At 37.1% G+C, this 8334-nt stretch overlaps 1 pseudogene; it reads left to right on the plus strand.

Annotated features, from left to right (window-relative positions):
• The first annotated feature begins 600 nt into the window (after positions 1–600).
• LOC148586352 (anthocyanidin 3-O-glucosyltransferase 7 pseudogene) lies at positions 601–2053 on the plus strand (annotated as a pseudogene).
• The last annotated feature ends 6281 nt before the right edge of the window (positions 2054–8334 follow it).

Below are 8334 nucleotides of genomic sequence, written 5' to 3' on the forward strand. Positions count from 1 at the left end.
TGGGGGTGGCCGAAACCACCCCCAATGGTGGTTGGGGGTGGCTCTTTTTTCTTTTTTCTTTTTTTTTTCTTTTTTTTTTAGAAAACACATTTTTTTAATTAGAAAAAAAAAATTTAAGTGTCACGTGTCAATATGTGATTGGTCCACGTGGAATTCCGTTAAGTTAACTAACGGTCAATTAACGGAGGACTAACTTGATCTATTATTAAAACCACAGGGACCTCTTGTGATAAAAATAAAACCTATGAAAAAAAAAGTAAAGTTGTGAAACCTCATAGACTAATTGAGTGTTTAACCCAAAAAATTATCATTAATACATTTTTTTCACTTTTTATATTATATAATTTATTTTTATTATTATTTAAATTTTTTAAAAAAAAAACCAAAAAACATAATTTTTTTATTTTCTAATAAAAAAAATTATAACTTTATAGGACATCAATCCACTTTACTAAGGCAAAAGAGTCTGCCAAATGGACCCAAATATTTTTGTCGTTTGATATCTCATATATATCTCTTTTAATAATTACTTAAGAGTAAATTATCTCCTATTTTAATGCCTATAAGTACTTCTAGGATAACTTGAACTGTGATCACCAAGAATTATTGTCTTGCATCTCTCTCTCTCACCATGCAAGTGATCACCAAAAGCTCTGATCAGGAGAAGCATGTTGCCCTCTTGGCATTCCCATTCGGTAGCCACCCAATCAGCAGCCTAAGTCTGCTGCGTAAGCTAGCAACCGCTACCCCAAACATCCTCTTTTCATTCTTAAACACACCGAACTCCAACCACTCAATCCTCTCAAAAACAAAATCCGATGAAGTCTTTCCACACAACCTAAATTTCCACGATGTGACAGATGGAGTGCCGGAGGGTCATGTGCCTAGCGTTCCTGAGGCTGTAAACCTTTTCCTCAAGGCCATGCCCGAGAGCCTCAAAAAGGGAATAGAAATGGCAGCGGCTAAGACTGGTAAGAGAATCACTTGCTTGCTCGCCGATGGATTCTTCACTTGTGCTGCAGGGATTGCCCAGGAAATGAATGTTCCATGGATCCCTATTTGGGCACCTTTGCCCTGCTCTCTCTCCGCTCACCTTTATACTAACCTCATTCGCCAGCGTTGTGGCAATGGTAGTAGTGGAAAACTGGATTTTATTCCGGGGTTGTCGGCCATGCATGTTGCTGACTTACCGAAGGAGGTGTTGATCCCGGAGGCCGGCGACGGAGAAGAGTCACTTCTCTCACGCACGCTAAGTCAAATGGGGTCGGTTCTGCCACGAGCTAGTGCTATAATTATGGGTTCTTTTGAAGAACTAAACCCTCCTCCTCTCAATCATGATCTCAAATCGAAGTTTAAGAATGTTCTTTACGTTGGCTTTCTCTCCATATCAGTGCCGGCGCCGTCTTTACCACCTTCCACTTCAGATCCGACGGGCTGCCAATCGTGGTTGGACCGACAAAAATGGAGGTCAGTGGCGTACGTTGGATTTGGAACCGTGGCTGCGCTGCCGCAGTATGAGCTAACAGCAATAGCTGAGGCACTCCAGACGAGTGGAATTCCGTTTCTTTGGTCCCTCAGTGATAACTCAAAGGATTTATTGCCGAAAGGGTTTGTTGAGAAGACAAGAACGCATGGAAAAGTGGTGCCATGGACGCCGCAGAGCCAAGTGCTGGCGCATGCTTCTATAGGTGTGTTTGTGACGCATTGCGGAGCAAACTCTGTTTACGAGAGTATTGTAAATGCGGTGCCATTGATCTGCCGGCCCTTCTTGGGTGATAACTTCATGACCGGACGGATGATAGAGGATGTTTGGGGGATTGGTGTGAAGGTTGAGGGTGGTGAAATCACCAAGAGTTGGTTGCTCAAGAGCTTGGAACTGGTTTTGAGAGATGAACAAGGGAAGGTGATGAGGGAGAAGGCCCAAGCCCTCAAAAAGGTTGTGTTAGAAGCTGCTGGCCGTGCCACACAAGAGTTCAATAGTTTGGTAGAGCTAATATCTAATTAAGTTGACTTTGAATTGCCTAAATGCAGAATAAAATTTATGTTTAATCTAGTATTTTCTCAGCTATAGCTCCATCGCTTTCGCTTATCACATGCATCTCTCTAACTTTGGCAAAAATGTGTCCCCAATATGAATAAATAAGAGAAAAATACATTTTACGAGTAATAATTGTCACAAATTAAAAATATTGGACTAGGATAACATGAAGAACACATTCATAACACAAGACTTTGTTGGCGAAGTGGAAACTCATTGAACACATCAAAGGGGAAAAACCACTATAAGGCATCCAAACCCTTCGAATACAGATCTTATCAGACTTTTGATGTTGAGGTAATGTTACTCTTTGTCCTTATGTTTTGTTTTGGGATTCGAAAATTTCAAGAAAGAGATTTCAGAACAAGGGAATAAAGTAATACCCCGACCTTTAATTGGGGTTAAGTATGTGCTAATTGTAAACTCAGATATGTTACGGTTGGATCTAAGAGAAATGATAAGAAATTTTGGACTTTTAAGGATTTCATGTGAAGGCCGAATGTTCGAAGTTGGACAATGAATAATCAAGCTCATCGTTCGAAGTTGGATCTCGAATGCTCGATGACAAATGTTCGAGGTTCAAACTCTAACGATCGAAGTTGGATTCCGAAGGTTCGAAGTCTATCTGAAAGTTTTTATATTTTTAAACAAAATTGGACACCTCAGCCATTTTAAACGTCCATAGAAAGCCTATAAATTCACACTTACACCTAGCCTTCTCATTTTGGTTGCCCCCTTTACCTTAAAATTGTTGAGAGAGAGAGATAGTGAAGACTTGGAGAGAAAATGAGTTTTCTTTTGGAATTATCTTCAAGGAAATGTAATACCCTAAACTTAAACTCGTTTTTGATTAATGTTATTATCATGATTAGCTTTTGTTAGTTTTGTTTTTATGTTTTAAACAAATCTAGCTTGTAGATCTAGGTTTTGGGTTTAATATTGAAAGGTTGTGTTAAGTGACAAGATTAATGATGGTTAGTCTCTTAATGATTATGGGCGTACCTTGTTGAAGTTAGGCAGAACTAAGATTGTTCTGACAGCATATGATAGCAGCACAAACTAAGAATTGAAGATTGAAAAGGAAATTTAGGCAGAGATAAAATTACAAATAGGGAAGACAAAGTCTCTAATTTCTCCAAATAAGCAAACAGATAAATAATTCTGAAAGACTTAAATTTAATTGATAGTATAAACTGAATTAAAAAAATAACAAAGACTAGATGCCTTTATATGGACTAGGCACCTCCTAAATTAACAAAGAAAAGGAAAAGGAAACCTAATTGAAAAAAGAAAACAAATCCTAATAGGAAAGGAAAAACTCAATCCTTATTGAAAAAGAAAAACTAAAGCATAAATAATAAATTCACTTTATTATTATTATTATTATTTTCTTGCATTAGTCCCCCGGGTTGGAAAGAACTCGCCCATGAGTTCAAGTTGTCTTTGTCCGCATTAGCAACGTGGAGTCAAATGCTTCACGTTGAACACATTGGAGGTCTTTAAATGGCTTGGAAGACATAGTCGGTATGAATTGTCATTTATCTTCTGCAGAATCTCACAAGGCCCAATCTTCCTCTCCTGTAACTTGTTACACTCACTGACAGGGAAACGATCACGTGTGAGTACAGCCCAAACTAAATCACCAACCTCAAAAGTTACCTTGCATTTGTGGTTGTCAAATTGTGCTTTGTACTTGACATTGCTATCTTCTATCACTTTCTTGACTTGGTAATGAACTCATCAAAGATAATCTGCCATCTCATCAGCCTTAATACTCAATCAACCAATACGGGGAATAGGTGCTAAGTCAAGCACTCACGATGGGTTTTGCCCATACACAATCTCAAAAGGGCTCAACTAAGTCATTCTATTCTTGGACCGGTTGTAAGCAAACTTTGCTAGTGACAAAGCCAAGTCCCACTGCTTTCGTTTATTTTTAGCTAAACTGCTCAAAAGATTTCCCCAAGCTTTGATTTACTAACTTAGTCTGACCATCTGTTTGGGGGTGGTAGGCACTGCCAAAATTAAGCTCGGTCCCCATCTTTTCCCACAGACTCTTCCAAAAATGGCTCACGAATTTTGTATCTTGGTCCAATGTAATAGATCTTGGAACCCCATGCAAGCGAACAATCTGTTGAAAATACAGGTCAGAAATTTAGGTAGCATCCATCGTCTTCCAGCAAGCTACAAAATGGGCTATCTTGAAAAATCGATCAACTACTACGAGAATAGAATCCATGCTCATTTGAGTGCGAGGTAACCTTAATTCAAAATCCATGCTAACGTCAAGCCATGGGCCATCGGGCACTGGTAATAAAGTGTATATACCCGGCATTTGTGAGGGCTCCCTTAGACCTTTGACGAATAAAACACCGTTCCACATAACATGTCACATCACAAGTTAGCTTGGGCCAATAATAGTCTGATGAGACCAAGACCAAGGTTTTTTCTTTCCCAAAGTGACCTTCTCCATGCAACTCTTGTATTATTTGCTCCCTCAACGAACTATTTGGAATGCATAGCTGTAAACCCTGAAATAGATAACCATTAAGAACAACATAATCACCGCGCTTACCTACAGACACCTCAGCAATTAATATCTTCCCTAATGAAGGATCTTCTGTATACATCTCTCGGAAAAGTGTCAAAACCCACAACTTTGGTATGCATAGTAGTAAGGAGTACAACCCTCATACCCAAAGCATCAGCAACTCGATTCAAATTCCCTGATTGGTGCCATAAAGAAAAAGTGAACTCTTGAAGGTAAGCAACCCATTTGACATGTCTGCGACTAAACTTCTGTTGGCCATTGATATACTTGAGGGCCTTATGATCAGTGATAAGGATGAACTCCTTATGCACTAGGTAATGACACCAATGCTTCAAAGATTGTACAATGGCATAAATCTCCAAGTCATAGGTGAAATAGTTCCTTTTGGACCCCGACAGCTTTTCACTGAAAAAGATAATTGGACATCCCTTTTGGCTTAGGACACCACCAATGCCAACGCCAGATGCATCACAATTAACTTTGAAATTCTTCTTGAAGTCTAGAAGAGCAAGAACAGGTGCTTCCGTCATTTTTTTTTTTCACCAATTGAAAGCTTGCCTTGGCTTCCTCAATCCACTGGAAAGTCTGACCCTTTAAGCAGTTCGTGATTGGTGCAATCAATGTATTGAAATTTCAGATGAACCATCGGTAGAATGACGCCAATACGTGAAAACTTCGGACATCAAGTAGACTGTTGGGTATTGGCCATTCTAGAATTTCTATCACCTTAGACTGATCTTGTAACGCCCCCAAAACTGGCATTGACCAACCTAGCAGGGTTACTAGCAATTACCCCAGTTTAACTAGCTGGTGGCTAAATGGAGAATCATCCCTCTAAGCATCATCAGAGTTAATGCATAGGAAGGTGAAATAAATCTGAGAAATCTATAAATCATTACAGGGACATGTATAATCCTTAAATTAAAGACATGGAGCAACTAACAATAAAATATAGCAAACTTGATAACAACGTGAAGATTATTGTGAAAAATTTTAATACTCGCAAGTGCAGGAATCATTTGTAGAAAGAGGGTTGCAAGTGCGAGGTCGATCCCACGTGGAATTGTGTTCTTGAAAGCAAACTTAAATCTAAATCAATTAAACCCTAACCTAGTTCCGAAATTTGAGAGATTATTGTGTGAATGAAAAAATCAACAGCATAAACTAATTGAAGTGAAAGTAATTGATTTACGAAGTGCTAGGGTTTCGGAATCCGCACTCACAAATTCATAGCAACATATTTCCATGATCTATAATATTTCCCAAAGTTCTCAAAATAAAATATTAGGTATGTTTTACTTTTGCTTCAAAGAATTAATCAAAACATCCCATGTATCCATTCATTAGCCAAATCACAAAAGAAATCCAATATCAATTAAATCATCAATTGCATCCGTAAATCATAAGAATATATCAAATATTCATCAAAACATCAATCGTATCCAAAGAATAAATCACAAGGGGTATCCAATTTTTAACAAAGAAAACCAAGTAATCAATTGTATTGAATTATCTCAAATCATCAAATGTATCCTTGAATCACAAAAGATATCCAAGAATCATTCAACATAATTAATTTGAAGTAGAATAACATAGAAATCAAATCATTAAATTGGAAAATACTACATACATGAAAACAATGTTGCTAATCATAAGTGACGCTTCATCCTCAACCTTAATTAATGGTTTAGCCTCTCATGGTATTGAAAGACAAAACAAGATTAATGGAATTGATGACAAAAATTGAGTACTTACAAATATAAAATCACAAACTTGATATCCAAAAGCTAGGAAACCCTAAAACTCTCTTCTTTCTGCTCTGGAATTTCATAATTCGTAGCCCCTTCTAAAATAATCTAATATCTCTTCTACTTATAGACTTCAAACTAGGGTTTACTACAGAATTAGAGTTAAAACTGGTGCCAGGTCAGCAAAGTGTGCTCGATCGCACACTTGCTATACTCAAGCACACTCGAGCACATGAATTCCCCCTACCGCGCAGTCATGCTTGCTCGCTAGGACTTGACTTAGGCATGGCTGTGCTCAATCTTGCCTATGCTGGGCTCGAGCATAGATGCGCTACAACCTACAAAACACTAAAAACACAGAACTAACCCAAAATATTAGATTATAACACAGCTACAAGATTAACAAATATAAATTAAGGGGTCCAAATATGCAATATTTGGTGCACATCAAACACCCCCAAACTTACCTTTTGCTAGTCCGTTATCAAAACAAAAAAATAATAATAATAATTAAAAAAAGAAGAAGCAAGAAACATAATTCCTCTGTCGTGGGAAAGACGATTGCATTTAACATATGTAACAAGCATTTTAAACCCCTAGGCATCCCTAGAGGACGAGTGAAGCCTCGTGAGGGTTTAATAGGAATGATACCCACAAACATTGAAGCACTACTTTGTTAACAAGAATGAAGTTTCACACAAACCATGGTTCTTATTTCATCAACAAGCTTAAAAAGCCAAACACCATCATCAAAATCAAAAGGGAATCCATAATCAAATCACTTATAAATGGATAAATAAGACATCATATAGTCTGAAAAGTGCAAAGTGAAATTAGCATACAAAAATGAAGTTTTCAATTTAAACTCAAAATAAGTTCCTCAAAATTTGTAAGAATCCCTAACAGACGAAACAACCAAGGCAGGATATGCATTTTTTTTTCTTTTCTATTTTGTATAGGCTATGCAATGTCTAACTCTTTTAAGCTTTCAAATTAACCCATATAACAAGTGTTAGGCCAATGACTCCCAAACCAAATGATTTTAGGACACTAGATGTAGAATATCCCTAAGGGCTTATTAACTCAAATCAAAAAGGCTATGAAGCCAAACTAGCCATACCATCAATCAACTTGAACTTCACACCTTTTGACGCGAACATTCAACGTTTAATGAGACAAGAGGTCCGGTTACTCAGCAAAAAACCAACATGTTGTTTTTTTTCTCTCTCTCTTTTTTTTTTTTTTTTTTGCAAGCTAAGGTTATTCATCAATAGATCATCCAACAAATCTCTAAAGGAACAAGCTTAAGCTCAAACATCATACATGAAAGAAAATATGCTAATGTGCTCATTAAAATTCAACTCAAAACAAGTGAAATCTCTTTTACCCAAAAATAAATCAAAAGACTCAGATTCCTAAAGACATGATGATGTGTTCAACACTTTAAGCAAGCTAATGAAATACAAATCATAGTTACAGTTTAACTCAAACTTGACAACAAGTTAGCAGAAAAAAGAAAGAAACAAACAAACAGAAAGAAAACAACAAAAAGAAAAATGAACAACGGTTTTCCATACCCCCAAACTTGAATCACACATTATCCTCAATGTGGGAAGAAATACAATACCAAGAGGTGAAGAGAACTGGAATGAGCAGAGAGACATCCCCCAAACTTACTTATGAAAATACTTGTCTTGAAAATTGATATACAAATTTAATTATACTCGCAAGTGCACGAGTCATGTGCAATATAGCATGTGTGCAAGTGTGACGTCGATCCACAAGGAATTGTGTCGTCAAAATTAATTCTTATCTAAACTAATCCTATTTTAACCTAGTTCCAAAGTTTGTCGTGCATTTGAATTGAAAATAAAAACTAAAACTAAATGAAATAATTGAAAGATAAAATGGGCACTAAGGTTTTCAGAATCCACCTCACCAAATTAAAACATACATTCTCATGTGTTTGTTCATACATCCGACAAACAATTAAAACC

This window comes from Corylus avellana, chromosome 4 (genome assembly GCF_965113065.1).
Source record: "Corylus avellana chromosome 4, dhCorAvel1.hap1.2, whole genome shotgun sequence".
In the NCBI taxonomy this organism is placed as follows: domain Eukaryota; kingdom Viridiplantae; phylum Streptophyta; class Magnoliopsida; order Fagales; family Betulaceae; genus Corylus; species Corylus avellana.